Raw genomic sequence first — 16,709 nt, forward strand, 5'->3', positions numbered from 1 at the left:
TCTTTCATCACTGTACTATTACACAGTGGCTTTTCTTGTTAACAAACCCATATTATAGTCTGAAATATTTTTTAAAAATAATAACCAGGCTTTAAATGTGACATATGAAAAATGAATTGCTTTTAAAGTTCTAAATAAGACATCTATTTTAATCTATTTCAATGCTGATGATTTCTCTTTATTTTTAAAAATAAATCACCCTGCTTCAATTTGAAAGCCAATTGTCTGTGGAGGCACTAAAATTATTTAGTCTATTCAAGTGATAATGCACAATAAAGTTTACCTATTTTTAAATAGTTGAAGTATAATCGAGGAGAAAGAGTTTTCTTAAAACAATTAGTATAAAATTCATTTGAAATAATATGAGGGGTCAGGATGAATAGATGTTTCTAAAAGATTTAGGTTTTCTTCATTAAAATGCTGAATGTATTTAATATTCATTGCTAGCACTGAACATGGGCCTGAAGGCTAAGGTTTATATATCATGTACTTCATTAAAAAGAAGAGATTGTTATGCAAATCTGTAGTATATTCAGTAACTTTCCACAGAGAAAAAAAGAAAGCACATATAGTAAAGAGTTTTAAGATAAAAACGAGGGCTAGTTAATTACCTCTATCAACATTTATTAGCTATCCATGCAAGTAAATTTCACTTAGCAATTTGTTCTTCTCCCCCATATTTGGAGATTTATTTTTCTACTAAGGGAAAGGCCTTGGAATAATAAGGCATCTGGGCATAGGAATTTAAGGTACAAACCAGTTAACAGGGCCTCCATTTCCAAATGTAAAGGATGGCTATTTCTATGCTTTGCACATGGTAGTGCTAATAAATTTCAATACATTTTCTATAAGACCTCCAGTTATTCTCTGGGGTAACTACTATCACAATTCCCATTTCACAGACGAGAAAAGTGTGATGCACAGAGATGGACAATATTGCACAGAATCACAACCATTTCTAAGTAGTAGAGTGGGGGGTTCAACCCAGTCAGTCCGGTGCCAAATACTTCAATATTATAGCTTTGCCTCCTATTTATATGGTTTACATAAACAGTGCCATACAAAATTTAGGTAGCCAATAACCAGAAGCAAGAAATTACCACTATGGTGTGAATTTTCCTCAAACTTATCTCAAAGCCTTCCTTTTTTTGTCTCTCTCTTTCAACTCAAGAGATCAAACTCAAGAACAAAATGTCAGATCCGGTGCAAGTCTAGATTTTTCGTTTGAGACTTTTTTCCAGAGGGATTCCCTAAACAACAGGGAAGGTCAGAAGACGTCTTTTTTTCTTTTTTCTTTTTGTCAAGGAAACAGGTGATCAACATTTCTGCTCTGCAGGTTCGTTTGTCAGAGTTCTAAGACCAGATTGGTGCCTCTGCTCATAAGGTAAGGACCCTGTCAAAAGCATCCTGCTTGCTTTTTTTAGGCAGGAAGAGAAGTCATCATTTCTATCAATACATCATAGGCCCTGAGAAGTCCTTCAAAAAAGAAACCAGCCCAACTTGGTGCAACCCAGCATTTCCAAAACATTTGGTAATAGAGCACATCTTGCATGTATCAGGGATAAAATTTTAGACAAGTCTAAATCTCCCATCATGACCACATACGAGCCGTAACAAAACCCCCACTAAATTTAGAATAAGGGCCTTGAAGATGGAATGAGTCTTAGGCGAACTCATCAATCAAATACAAGGAATACTGAGACACTCAGATCCATCTAGCTTGCTTTTCAGCTGAGGAAACTGAGAATCGATAAGATTTCATCTTATAGGAAGCAGGAGAAGGAGTTCTCTTGCTTCCTCACTCAAAAATTTTCCAACTATACATGCACCTCTTTGAGGTATGGGGACCCATCCAGAAAACAGTTATAAACACATCTTCCAAAAAAAGGAGACTACTTTGTGGAGATTCTTGCCCTATATATTGAGTCCTTACAGTCACTGGTTCCACCGTCCCTAGAGTGAGAGAGGACCATCAAATTGTGCATTCGATGTTAAAGCATCCTGCGTATCTATCCACTGGTGTCATCTGTCCTTCACATGATTGGGCAGTTTGGGTTTGTTAAATGTATACGTTACATATTATCAACATTTGGTCCATGAATTAGCAAACAGGGTAGCATAGGCTTGGAGGTAGAGCCTCCAAGGTGTATTTTTGTTTCCCCCAATATTGTTGGGAAATTACCTTTGGTGGGATAAACCCTCACTTGGAGAATCCTAAGCAGTAAACTGCTAACTCATTTGTTTACTTCTAAAATGTCTGTGAGCTGATAGATGCAATTCACCATAATGAAAGTATTTCCAAGCCCTAGCCAATGATCCATAGTAATTGTGCTTTTATGATCTTATTACACATTCTCCCCTCCACTTCCTCCTGTGTTTGTCTGTTTAATAGACCCCCATCATAATAGCTGGAGGTGGAGGAGAGTGAGTGAGGTCAGGAGATGGGTTTACTGGGGTGCTTCAAAGTGTTTTCCTTGTAGAGCCGGTGGGGTCCCAGAACCCCACCTTGACAGAGGTGCTCATTGTCTTCCTTAAAGCTGATGAAAAACCACAAATCTTTTCCCAGCACAAGCTGCTTCCAATTATTCAGTAATATTTAAATTAATTAATTGCTAGTCTGATTTGTAAATTGATCTCTTAGACATTCAGTTTGTGTAAAATAGTAGATTTCAAACCTTTTCCCCCCTCAGCGGAACATCCAAGTTTTGGTAAGCACACTGTTAGATAAAATTCTTCCTGACTGCCTGTCATTTCTGGTGTTTTCATATGCAGATGGGGCAGGGGTAGCTGTGAAGAGAGAGCACAGGCAATTTTATCAACTAGAGACAAACTGGGTCTGTAGGCACTGTTGAGAAAAGTCCCATGAGAACCACTCTACACCACACGCTGGTACCAGACAGTTCTTTCCAGGCTAAAAGTCTCACCACGACCATGTTCAAAGTCCTAAAGTGATTTTCTTTTCTTTTTTTTCCTTTTATTTTAAATTCCGGTATAATTGGGGTGCCTGGGTGGCTCAGTCGGTTAAGTGTCCGACTTCGGCTCAGGTCATGATCTCGCAGTTTGTGAGTTCAGGCCCTGTGTTGGGCTCTGTGCTGACAGCTCAGAGCCTGGAGCCTGCTTCAGATTCTGTGTCTCCCTCTCTCTCTCTCTCTGCCCCTCCTCTGCTCATGCTCTGTCTCTCTCTGTCTCTCAAAAATAAACATTAAAAATAAAAAGATGTAGTATATCTATACAATGGAATACTACTTGGTGATCAAAAAGAATGAAATCTTGCCATTTGTAACAATGTGGATGGAACTGGAGTGTATTTTGCTAAGTGACATAAGTCAGTCAGGGAAAGACAGATATATGATTTCACTCATATGTAGAATTTAACAAACACAACAGATGAACCCGGGGGGGGGGGGGAAGGAAAAATAAGATAAAACCAGAGAGGGAGGGAAACCATAAGAGTGCCTTAAATACCAAGAACGAAAGGAGAGTTGCTGGAGGGGAGGTGGGTGGGGACATGGGCTAGAGGAGTGATGGGCATTTAGGAGGACACTTGTTGGATGAGCACTGGGTGTTATATGTAAGTGATGAATCATTGGGTTCTACTCCTGAAACCAATACTATATATTCACTAACTTTCACTTAAATAAATACATTCCAAAAAATCTGAGAGCATTTGGAGTGCACCCCCAATTACTTAGAGACACATCTGGATCTGGATCAGGGCTTAGGGGCTCATCCTGTAAAATGGAGATAATGATGGCTCCAGCCTCAAAGGGCTGTTATGGGAACCAAATGAAATAATGAATAAATATGATCCATCAACTGCATCATCATATGAGCTCAATATATGTAAACTATCAATAGCCTCATACCTACGTGATAGGTAGGAAATGACAGGTGGGCAAAAACAAAAGGACTGGAAGTATTAAATGAGATCATGGACAGCGTCTAGCAGACTATATGGCATACTTTGGTACCTAGTATATGATGGTGATGATGATGGGATCGTGTTTTTTTGACTATACGTGCACCTTTTTCAGGTATGGGTACCCATCTCCAACCCCATTATAAACACATTTTCCAGTTCACGGAAATCTGGAGTAAGAAATAAAGGAAGTTAACATATTCTAAAGGGCTTACTTACCACAGTGCCTGACATAAGCGTTGGAAAAATGGTAGCTATTATCACTGTATATTCTTTTATAGCATTATCTTCCTTCAAAGTAAGTCTATTTATATATTTTTTTGTTTCCCCCAATATTAGGCCTCTGGGGGGTATTTTTTGATTACCGAATGTTTGCCCCTATTATGAGCCATGATATCAAATGAGGAGCTCTTGAAGCAAAGAGTATGAAAGTACAAATCATCTGCAGTATATATTTCGAATGCTATTAATTACCTTTCCTAAACATCACAATAAATTTACTGAAACTTTGAGCAAACTTGGGGTTTGACCACATGCTGGCAGAATTTGGGACCTGTGGTCACAACTGCTTTCCCTTCCTTCTAGTGTGGCATGTCTGGTCTCCGAGGCCTGCTTGTTAATCTTTTTACCCCAATTGTACTTGGAGAGTGCTGCTCTGAGGTTATATCTGAGGGGGTCCAGTCCCAGTGCTGCCATTGACAGCCTGACCAGCCTTGGGGGAGACACTTAAGCTCTTAGAGTGTCAGTTCTTTTCTCAATAACATGGAACTAAAAATAGTAATACCTGCAGTACAGGGTTGTTAGGAGAATTAAAAGACAATGTACCTGATATAATGAAAGGACCCAATGAAACATCTGCTCTTATCAAAGGAAAAGGGTACTGTGCCAATGTCAGTGTCCTGGTCCTGACAATGTGTTCTGGTCATGTACGATGCTATGTTGGGGGCAGCTGGGTGGAGCGTACTCAGGAACTCTCTAAATCATTTTTGCTATCTCTTGTGAGTATAAGATTAGTTCAAAATAGTTAAAAAAAGGAAGAAAGAAAGAAAGAAAGAAAGAAAGAAAGAAAGAAAGAAAGAAAGAGAGATAGGGAGGAGAAAAGAGAAAAGAAAAGAAAAAAAGGAAGGAAGTAAGGAGTGAAGAAGGAGAGATGGAACGGAAGAAGGGAGGGAGAGAGGGAGGGAGGGAGGGAGGGAGGAAGGAAGGAAGGAAGGAAGGAAAGAAGAAGACAAAGAAAAATGGGGAGTCTCTTAATACAAAGTCAGCAAAGCTGACCATTATCAGGCCCAAAGTCTTCTGGCCTGAGAAGGTACCTGTCCAGCTCCAGGGGCAGGCAGGTCTCCCTTGAACTTGGGGAAAAGCACACTCAGACCACACAAACCAATGCCCTTGCTCTGACTCTGGAGCACTCCAACTCTCTGCTGCTCTCTGCTTCTCACCACAGCTGGGAGAGGCTCTGGGAACCAGAGGGCCTGAGTGCCAGTCCTTGGGCAATGAAGGTTTTCATTTTAAAACAAGAGATTGGCATTCTGATTTCATGACCCAAACTGAGGAGGCCTGGTTATCCTAAGTGCCCTGCTCCTTCTCTGGAGGTGCAGACAGGTCAGGGAGACACTGGACTATTGTCACTGGGTCAAGGTGAGAGGTCACCTGTGACTCCTTTTGTGACACAGCCAGAAAACCTTCCCCCCAAAAGTACAATGTATCCAAGCAACAAAAATGGAGGATTTTATGCTTTTCCAGTTCTGGTTTCAGTCACTCCCCGAACAGCACATTGCAGTCCTACAGAACTTTCCACAATGATAGATATATTCCATATCTGCCCAGTCCACAAGAGTACAATGAGCCTCATATACCTGTAGAGCACTTGAAATGTGGCTCGTCCAACTGAGGAATACATTTTTCAATGAAATTTAAATTTCAATAGCTACAGGTAGCTAGTGACTACTCTATGGTACAGTACAGGTACAAATCAAAATTCTTCTATGCTGCTGCAAAGATTCGTCAAATGTAAGGCTGGGAAGAAACACTAAAGATGTCCCCGTATCTCTACTCGTATTGTTTTTGTACAAAACGTCTTGTATAACCTGAATGGTAGGAGAAAAATACTCGGCCCACAAATACCATGGGTGATCTGCTTCTATGGAAGATGTGTTGGTCAGAGAAACATATTAACCCGTTATGATAAAAATGATAATAGCAAACATTAAAGTAATCTCTTACTAGATGTAGGAAGTAGTGCTAAGTGCTTAATATGCATTATCTTCTATAATCCTCCCAACATCCCCAAACAGTTATTATTAGAACAGCATCTAACATCTACTGAGCACATGCCGTGTGTGAGGCATGATGTTAAAGCCTTACATGCTTTGCCTCATTTAATCCTCACAACCCTGTGAGATAAAGTACTAATATTACCCCATTTATAAGTCCTGCGATTTTGTGCAAGTTTCCTAACCTCAGAAAAATAGAAATACATAATGTATACGTAGAAGTATATAAAATAATAATAAAACATAATTTAAAAATAAAAAAATAATTTTTTAAAATTAAAAATAATTAACAAATACTAATAATTAAAAAATAATAACAAATTAAGCGCCTGTGTGGCCAACAGCCAGCTTCAACGTCTGAACACTGCCAGTGCTCCTGAAGTCCTTGGAGTGCTTCCCCAAATACGTATCCTGATTTTTCGTTTGCTAACTACTTCCTAAGTTTGTGCTTTGTAGTTCTGCTGACTACATACAGCTCCCTAAATAAACGTGGATTCTTCTTTGAACTCCGTTCCACATGCATTTCTGAGCTCTTAGTCTTCTCCAGGTTCTGCAGAACTTGATTTTCTGAATTCCTCAGGAATCTTTCATTTGCAAGTAATAAAATCCAGGGCAAACTGGCTTAGGCAAAGAAAGAATTTACGCACTCTAGAAAGAGGACCGGTCATGAGTTCAGGCTGGTCTTCAATCGTGTTTTGGGTTGGGTTGGTCTCCTCTGCCAGGGTCTCTTGAATGATCTACCCCAGCAGATCCTGGATGACACTCTCACTGTTTCCCATTTAGCAAAAATGGGGCTCTCTACCTGCCTCCTGCACCAGGCATCCTAGCAGGAATCTCAGGACTGAGTTTCAGAGGACCATTCTGGGTTAGGCACTCATCTCTGAGCCAATCACTACAGCCACAGGGATGGAATGTGCTGTTGGACATGATTGTGACTTGGGGGTATGGTGCTGATACACATATGAGGGTAGCCCCACAAGACCTCTTGTATTTAAGGTGAGAGGGGATGGTTTTCCTAAGGAAAATGAGGTACTGTTCACAAACAAGAGAGGGTTGGGGTATCTGGTGACCCAGATAGTTAAGGGACTGACTCTTGATTTCGGTTCGGGTACGATCTCACAGTTCATGAGATTGAGCCCTGAATCGGGCTCTGTGCTGACAGTGCGGAGCCTGCTTGGGATTCTCTCTCTCTCCCTCTCTCTCCCCTGCTTGCACTCTCTCTCTCTTTCTCTCTCAAAGTAAATAAGTAAACTTAAAAAAAAAAAAAGATGGTGGACATGGATAGGTAAAGGCAACACATGTGTGCCCCACTTCTAAGCAAAGAGGGTAACTCTGACACACCTCAGTTGCTGATGCTCCAGGTACCCCCTCCCAAGACACAAGAAACAACCTAACTGCCCCTGTGTATGGTTGACCTCCTTAATCTCTTAGGATATTTTAAAAATTATTCTATTCCAAAAGGAAAACATTACTGAGGACTTTATCTTTGGGTTTTCATTTTTATATACAATACTCGTTGACTCTAAAAATGTACTTTATTTGTTTAAATCGGATAGTTATGTCTCTAACTTCCTACTGATGACTACATATTCTCTCTCTACCAGAGTGAGGTAAATGAAAAAGAAATTAGTGGGTGTTATTTCAGAGATGTATGGCACAGAGATCAGCAGAAAAAGCCAGAAACAAACAAAAAAGCAACCCATGATTACTCATAATAAAGATTACCACCAAACAATGAGACTTTATGGGGCTAAAATTATGAAATATTTATAGACCAGTTCATTTTGTTTGCCACTGAAAACTAGTTTTCATTTTTCACATTTCTCTCCCTACTTCTGTTAGAAGCCATGGAAACAGCCCTCTCTTTTCCTCCCCTATGCAAATTGATTCACCTCAGCATGTACTGACCTTTTTCCTTGGCGTATTCTGTTTTTGACTGTGGCCATGTCAGTTGTAAAAAGCAGTGAAGAACCTGATAATGAATGCTTTCACAAGATAACAGTGTGAAAACCTGACCTTGAATCAATGAGAGCACAATTGCTTTGTCGAATTAAAAAGAAAAATAGTCATATATATCAATGACTATTTTTCTTCCTTAAAATAATGATAGTCCTCAACAAGACTTTCGGAAGGAAAAACAGTATGTCTCATTCTATAGACCTATTTTCCCCAAATTGGCATGTCAATCACATTTTTGTAACCCGAATCATCATTTAAGGTCCAGGGTAACCCCAGAAATATTTTCAGTGAATCATGGAATAATCTTAATTTTAAAGGGAAAAAATACTTGTGAGTTGTCTTACATAAGTTCTTCCATTTAGAGATTTGGAAACTGAGGTACATGGTGAAAAATGACGTACCGGAAGGCATGCTTAAAGTGAGTTTCTTCAGTGATGTGTATTACTATTCTTTTTTTTTTTTTTTTTTTTTTTTTTTTTTGCTAAATGCAGATTCTGTTTTCAATGTTTACTTAAAAGAAGGTAGGCCTAAAGGAACAAAAGATTGCTTTCCTCACAAAGCAAGATTGCTTTCCTGTAGTTTAAATATAATTTATCATTAATTGTAAAGTTTGTAGATAAAACTACGTAGCTATTGAAACTAAATAGCTATTTGAAAGAAAAAAGCTTTCAACTGGGTGTGACTTTGCCTCTCCCTCTTCCCCCCACCCCCCAGAGGACATTCTGTAATGCCTGGAGACTTTTTTGTTTGTCAACAACTAGGGTGAGGGGGTGCTACCAGCCACCAGAGGGTAGAAGCCAGGCACGCTGGTAAACATCCTATAAGGATTCCTTTCCTACAGAAAGGAATGATCTGGCCCCAAATGTTAATTGTGCTGATGCTGGGAAAGCCCCGGTTCAATGAACCCATTACTGCAGGTGAAGATTCCCACAAAGATAATATATCACCTTATTGTACTTACTCTGCTGATAACTGCTATATTAAAGTGTCATAATAATGCTATATCCAGCTGTAGAGAAGTTAGTGTCAGAAGCCTTCCAACCTATTTCTGTATTTACCTCTGCTTCTTCCTTCCTGCGAAATTGATCTTCTCTAGAAGGTCAACCCCTCCTCCAAGGCTTGGGAGCTGCTTAAGAATAAATCTGGCTGTGGGGGGGCGCCTGGGTGGCGCAGTCGGTTAAGCGTCCGACTTCAGCCAGGTCACGATCTCGCGGTCCGTGAGTTCGAGCCCCACGTCGGGCTCTGGGCTGATGGCTCAGAGCCTGGAGCCTATTTCCGATTCTGTGTCTCCCTCTCTCTCTGCCCCTCCCCCGTTCATGCTCTGTCTCTCTCCGTCCCAAAAATAAATAAACGTTGAAAAAAAAATTAAAAAAAAAAAATCTGGCTGTGGGGTGCATGGGTGGCTCAGTCGGTTAAGTATCAGACTCTTGATTTCCACTCAGGCTGTGATCTCACAGTCATGAGAGAGCCCCAAGTCAGCTCTTCCCTGGGTTGGGGGTGCAGCCTACTTACGATTTTCTCTCTCCCTTTTCCCCCTCCCCCTTCCCCTGCTAGAGCAAATGCACATGTGCCCTCTCTTTCTCTCAACAACAACAAAAACAACCCAAAAAAGAATATATATATACACACACACACGCGTGTGTGTGTGTGTGTGTGTGTGTGTGTGTGTGTGTGTATGAATAAATTCGGCTGCACGTAACGGAAAAGTCCGATTTCCTCTGGCTTCAACAAACAGGAATTTTGTTTTCCGCACAAAAAAAGAAGTCTGAAGGTGACTATCCAGGATGGTACACTGGCTCCATGATGCCACCAGAGACAAGGGATGGTTCTACCCTTCTACCCAGCCATTCTTAGAACTTTGGTCCTCATACATATCCCCTCAGGGTGGTCAGATGGCAGTTCCATTGAAAGCCATGGGGGAGAGGAGAGAAGAGCAAAGGGTAAAGGAAGCCTGCGGGTTGACAATGTCCACCTCTGGCGACCATTCCAACTAGATACTCACCGGTTAGTCTCTAAAAATCACACTCTGTTCATTGCCCATGTGCACTCATCACATACGATAATGACATAGTTACCTGTTTTCTTGTCGTGGCTCCCTTGGGTCAACCCAGTAGATGACAAACTCTGTAAGGAGTAGGTGGTAGCCTGGTCCATGCTCTGCCCAGCTGCCCTCCCATCCTTCTTCTGGTTCTGTGCTCCCCTCCCTTAGCTGCCTTAAACCTTTGCTGCTAACAGTAGAGCCTGGGTCAGGATTAGTCAAGGCTTTACTCTGTGCAGGGAGACAGAAAAGCCTGAGTGTTTCCATCCTGGGGGCTGAGCGGGGGTGGTGGGGAGACGCGGTGTGGGGTGGGGGGTGGCCTGTAGCCAGTGAGTGCTAACACAGGACTAGGAAAGCCTACTCCCTCGTCTTGAGTAGGACACAACTTGGAGGTGTAGTTACCCTCCAGAGCTCCCTGTGGGAACTGCCAGAGACTGGAGTTTTGCCTGAGAGCACCACCTGGCTTGCCTTCTTCCTTTACTAGTTCTATCCTCCTGCCCCCCCAACCCCACCCTCTGCTTTACGAGGGTCTCCCGGGAACACTGCATTAAGAAATCATTTTCACAAGAATCTTTAGTCTGCTTCTGGGGGACAAATCATGTTGCTTTGATTCACCAGCGCCTAGCACAGAGCCTGACACATAGTGAGTGCTTGAGAGCCTCGGCAAGACTGCTTTAAAAAGCAAACAAAACAACGTTAAACTTGACCAAATAACCAATTCTAGCGAAAAGAAACATTCGAATTCAGTCAAGTTCATATGATTCAGTAACAGTTACTAATTCTCTATATAAGTTTGATTCGGTTTAGTGGAACTCAAATTCAAGGTAACCTAGTCAAAGTTGGATATTAAATTTTCACTAAAATTTGAGGTGATGGATCAATATAATATGAGCAGGACTAAGATTTTAAAATGTGTCTCAGGGCACCTGGGTGGCTCAGTCAGTTAAGTGTCCAACTTTTGATCTCAGCTCAGGTCATGATCTCAGGGTTGTGAGTTCAAGCCCTGTGTTGGGTTCTGCACTGGATGTAAAGCCTATTAACATTTTTTTTTCTTTTTAATGCGTCTCATTTTTTTTAATGTTTATTTCTTTTTGAAGGAGAGACAGAGCACGAGCGGGGAAGGGCAGACAGAGAGGGAGACACAGAATCTGAAGCAGCCTCCAGGCTCTGAGACGTCAGCACAGAGCCCAACATGGGGCTCAAACTCACGAACTGTGAGATTATGACCTGAGCCAAAGTTGGAGGTTCAACCGACTGAGCCACCCAGGTGCCCCTTTAATGTGCCTCATTCTTTTTTTTTTTTTTTTAATGTTTTATTCATTTTTGAGACAGAGAGAGACAGAGCATGAACGGGGGAGGGGCAGAGAGAGAGGGAGACACAGAATTGGAAGCAGGCTCCAGGCTCTGAGCCATCAGCCCAGAGCCCGACGCGGGGCTCGAACTCACGGACCGCGAGATCGTGACCTGGCTAAAGTCGGACGCTTAACCGACTGCGCCACCCAGGCGCCCCAATGTGCCTCATTCTTTAATTAGCTTTAGGTTCCCACTGAGAAGCCCAGTAGTCTCACCCTACTAGATGTCACAAAACCATCTTTTTGGTAAGCAGGCTGGCTACAATGGCAGCCCAGAAGCAAAGCTACAGGTAACATTAAATAAAGTTGCTCCAATGAGTGGAGGTCTGGGAAGAAGGATGAATTCCTAAGGGGAGTTTAAATCTGTGCAGAGCTCTCCTGGGGCCTCAGCCCTCACAGTTTCTGTTTGCTGCACTCTTTCTAGCCTGCTGACTGCCCTTCATGGTCCTGGGTGCTCTCTCGCAGTGAGTCCACTGCAGGTCATGGTGCCTGACCCCCGGGGCAAGGCCTTCACCAAGCCATGCAGAACCTCTCTGGGAAAACAGAGGTTTGAAAGAAGGGAGTCTGGGATTGGCTGAGTACTGTGACCGAATTTCAGTTAACATCTTACTTCACATTTACAGTACTTCACTTACAGCCAAACATTTTCCTGTCCCAACTTACTCTTGGCGTTGGAGTTAGATTCCCTGAATTCAAATCCCAACTCTGTCACATTCAAGCTCTGTGATATGGTGCACCTCATTCTCTCTCCCTGGGCTGCAGTTTCCTAAGTACAGAATGCAGGGGACATAAGAGAATGAGGTCTTGGTCTTTTGTGACTGTTACTATATTCCTAGTGACTAGACAGTGCCTGAAATATGGGATGTACTCATTAAGTATTGCCTTATTAAAGAATGATGTGTTTGTGAAGATTGAAGGAAATCAGTTAGTACGAAGGACTTTGCACAGTGTCTGGCACAAAGCAGTCTCTCAATAAATATTAGCTATCCACATGTAAAATAGACATATAAATATATACTTTATTTTTTATACCTGGTCACATAGCTTCTAGGCTTAATGCAATGTTCTCTAATCCATTCTTTTCATTAACAGAGGTATCTCCCTACTTCCTGACAGCAATAGTGCATGTAGTAAACACTGCTGATTGCCCAGTCAGCCTCCATTCACCCCTTTCTTTCTTCTTAACAGAACCTAGCTCCTGAGCAAGTATTCAACATTCCACATGTCTCATGACTCGGGAGAATGTAATCCAAGACTAAGCTCTAGATTGGATCTTAAGCAGTCTGAGCCAATCACATGGCATCCTTTCCCCCTTGCCCCACTTCTGTGATTCTGATTGGTCACATAATTAATGCCGGTCCAATAAGAATGAGGGAAATATTTCCATTTCACACTTGGAGTGTGGTTTTTCCCTCTCCCATCAGGTGGTCAACTGAGAACAAAGAAGCATGTGGATCTAACTGCCACTGACGTGTCACAATCACCTGGAGCTCCAGAATTACGTGTCACTCATCATGAGAAAATGGAATAGAGAGATGGAGAGGGCAAGGCAATTGATAGTATCTTTGATGGTTCCACTCTTTCCAGGTATGTCTTGTTTGTCACTTAGGATGGGCTTTTCAGCACCTTGCAACAAGAAGCATTCTACCTAATGGATTGCAAAATTATTTAGGAGGTGATACTAAAAATGCCTTTTTCAAATATTAATAGTAATGATCGCCAAAGCTTACTCATCACTGTGTCAAACGCTGTGCCAAACTCTTTGGCTATTTTACTTATTTATGCTTCCAATCATTATGAGGTAGAGATTGTTATTAAGCTCATTTGCAGATAAGGAAATCTTTGTCCAGCTGTATGTCAAAGACACACACACACGCACACATGCACACACACACACACACAACAAGTTAGTGAGGGAGGTGGAGTTTAAACACTGGCAATCTGGCTCTAGAGCCAAACTTATACCTAGTCCTACACCTAACCAGTGAACTATACAGTGTTTAATGTGATGAAGGTTCACAGTGACACACATATACACCACCACCACAACAAAAATAAGAATGGAGTGTGCTTCGCTTAAAAAAAAAGTATACAGGGGCGCCTGGGTGGCTCAGTCGGTTAAGCGTCCGACTTCGGCTCAGGTCACGATCTTGCGGTCCGTGAATTCGAGCCCCGCGTCGGGCTCTGTGCTGACCGCTCAGGGCCTGAAGCCTGTTTCGGATTCTGTGTCTCCCTCTCTCTCTGACCCTCCCCCGTTCATGCTCTGTCTCTCTCTGTCTCAAAAATAAATAAACGTTAAAAAAAAATTAAAAAAAAAAAGTATACTAAGCCTTTCTCAGGAAATAATTGAACACTGCTCAATTTTTTTGCTGGTGTATCTTTTTTGTCCATAAAATGTATCCCTTTTTGAAAACACATATTCATCCATTCAGTCATTCATTAAATATTTATTGGGTTCTTATGTGTCAGCCTTTGTGCCAGGTGCTACAGGTACAAAAGTGAATAACTTCCTGTCTAGCGGGAAAGACCAGCAAATGGCAATCACCATGCTGGGTGAGGAGCACTTCCTCGGGGCGGGGTGGGGGGGAGGGGGGAAATAATGTCTACACCACGGGAACATCAAAACATGGTACCTTAATCAGCTGGTGCAACAGTAGTGTCAAGGAATGCTTTCCACGTGAGACAGAAGACTTCTCTATGGGAGGCAGGAGAGCATCTGTACAGAGGCCTGCAGGGGGAAAGAGAATATGGCATATTCATCATGCTGCTGAGTGTGGGGATTCTGTGTGGGGTCTGGACAAGTAGGGACTGGGCAAGAGAGAGGGGAAAGCAAACTCGAGAGTCAGGGAGATAAGCAGTGGCCAGGAAGTTTGGTCTTTGTCTAACCCAGGTCCTCTAGAAAGTGGACTACAAGGCAGAAATGAAAGCACTGACACTTAATGTGGGGAATGCAAGGCCAGGGCAGTGAGGAAAGTTATAAAGGGAAGGAAGGCAAATGCAGAAGCAAAGCAACATGAGGGAACTATAACACGTGGCCTTGGTGGCCACCATGTTACAATGAGCCAAAAGGAGGCACAGCAAGTAACTAACTCAGCAGGTGAATCTGCATGGGACAAGGGACTTTGCTTGAAAGATTATAAGAAGAAACCTCTCCTTGTAGTCCACAAAAGTAGCAAGAAGGGGAAAGTTCTCTGCCCAGCTCCCTTCCATATCCTACTTTCCTTTGTTTAAGGAATATCTATTCGAAGTTAACTTCTCCATCTTTCTGGTTATGTCACCTGGCACAGCCCAAGAAGTCAGACGTCATGCTCCGTCGTGTGGCATTTCATGCGATTTTGGAAGTGGAGGTTGGTGTGTGACACTGGAAGGCCATGCAGGCCCACCACTTCAACTTGGACCCCAGACAGACAGCAGAGCTGAGCTCCTTCATAAAGGAAAAAGGTAAAAGAATCTACGAAGGTGGGGAGGTTTGTGTGCAACACAGACTTTCCCCTGAAAGAAGCTCTGAAGGGCTTCGAGCCTAAGGAAGCCACAATCAGGTTAGAGCTTAGAAAGCTCATCCAGGCTGTAGTGTGAAGGGGGGATTTGAAAGGGCAGATCCAAGAATATGCAGACCACACTAGAGTCTGGTCTAAGGTGGATGGACTTGTCCAAAACCAAAGCAGTCAAGTTGACTGTACTTTGTAACTAAGTGATATGGAGGGTGAGGGAGAGAGGTGGCACCCAGCTGTTTGGCTTGGGCAGCTAAGGATTAGAGTGTGGTGCCATTTCCCGAGATGGGGAATGGATAGAAAGGAACAGGCTGGAGGTGGGGCAGGGTAGGGAGGAAACAAAGATGGTGAATTCAGTTTTGAACATATTGAAGTTGAGCATTTTGAGACACATCCAAGTAGATGTGTTTTAAGGCTGTCGGTGACAAAAGTCTGGTGTTTGGGAGCAAGAGCTCAGCAGGAGACACAGATTTTTGATCAGTGGAGGTGGGTAGTGAAGCAGGTGCGGGGGTGCATGAGATGTGTCAAGGAGAACATGTCAGAGAAGAAGAAAACAGGTTCGAGGGCCCAGCTTTCTTAGGCTCCACAATGCTACTGTATAATGAATGACTGGGCAGCAAGACCAAGAGGAGACTCCAAAGGAAGCCAAGAATGACCAGAGATGTCCCTGGGGCAGGAAAGCTCTCCAAGGACATGGGGAACAATGTCAGCTGCTGCAGAGGAGTCAAGTCAGAAAAAGAGTGAGAAGTGTTCAATGGATTTAGAAATGAGCAGGTGATTGGTATCCTTGTTGAGAGCAGGGCCAATGGAGCGGGTTGGATTTGGGGTATGTAGAAGCAAAATGGGGAGAAAATATTGATCTCTCGTGCAGAGCTTACTTACAATTCAGAATAGTCACTGTGATTAGTGATGATGCAAAGGTCAAGAGATTGCAGGGCAAAAGAGAGTTCCAGTGGATTTTAGCTCCATACCCTATTCTGTTTCTTCACAGCACCTTTCACAATGTGAAGCAGTATTACTTATGTGCTTACTTGTTGTCTTGTCCTCTAGAATGGAAGCACCATGAAGTCTGAAATTTTGTCTTGTTCAATCCTGCATCCCCAGTGCGTGGCACAAAGTAGCCATTTAATAAATATTTGTTGAACAAAGGATTGGCTGAATCTGATGAAAATAGGTAAAGGAAAAAAATAAACACACTGAGTTTAATTATATGGACATAATGTTCAGATTCTTTATGAGGAATTATAGATGCGCATTAAAATCAGGAAAAGTAAGTTGTGAGGATGCCTGTAAAACATCTCCTGGGGTTGGCCTCCCAGACTTTACTCATAATGTAAGTGGACATCAACAATACTCAAAGACTGTGATGTACTTCCAGAAGACTTCTAATCTACAACTCTCCTATAGACTTTTATTTATTTTAATTTTTTAATGTTTATTTATTTTTGAGACAGAGAGAGACAGAGCATGAGCAGGGGAGGGGCAGAGAAAGAGGGAGACACAGAACCCTAAGCAGGCTCCAGGCTCTGAGCTGTCAACATATAGCCCAACGTGGGGCTCGAACTCGTCAACTGCGAGATCATGACCTGAGCTCGCCCAATCGACTGAGCCACCCAGGCTCTCCTCTCCTATAGACTTTTATGAAGAAGTGTTACTAGCAATTAGATTCTAAACTGC

At 42.4% G+C, this 16,709-nt stretch overlaps 1 long non-coding RNA gene across 1 annotated transcript in view; it reads left to right on the top strand.

Annotated features, from left to right (window-relative positions):
• LOC123605880 overlaps positions 1-16,176 on the top strand; it is a 22,936-nt gene extending 6,760 nt beyond the window's left edge. The window contains exons 2-4 of the long non-coding RNA XR_006715973.1: positions 12,966-13,128; positions 14,829-14,982; positions 16,083-16,176. This is a non-coding gene — a long non-coding RNA (uncharacterized LOC123605880). The remainder of the gene's footprint in view (positions 1-12,965; positions 13,129-14,828; positions 14,983-16,082) is intronic.
• Positions 16,177-16,709: the final 533 nt, after the last annotated feature.

The sequence above is a fragment of the Leopardus geoffroyi genome, chromosome A2, assembly GCF_018350155.1.
Source record: "Leopardus geoffroyi isolate Oge1 chromosome A2, O.geoffroyi_Oge1_pat1.0, whole genome shotgun sequence".
Lineage (NCBI taxonomy): Eukaryota > Metazoa > Chordata > Mammalia > Carnivora > Felidae > Leopardus > Leopardus geoffroyi.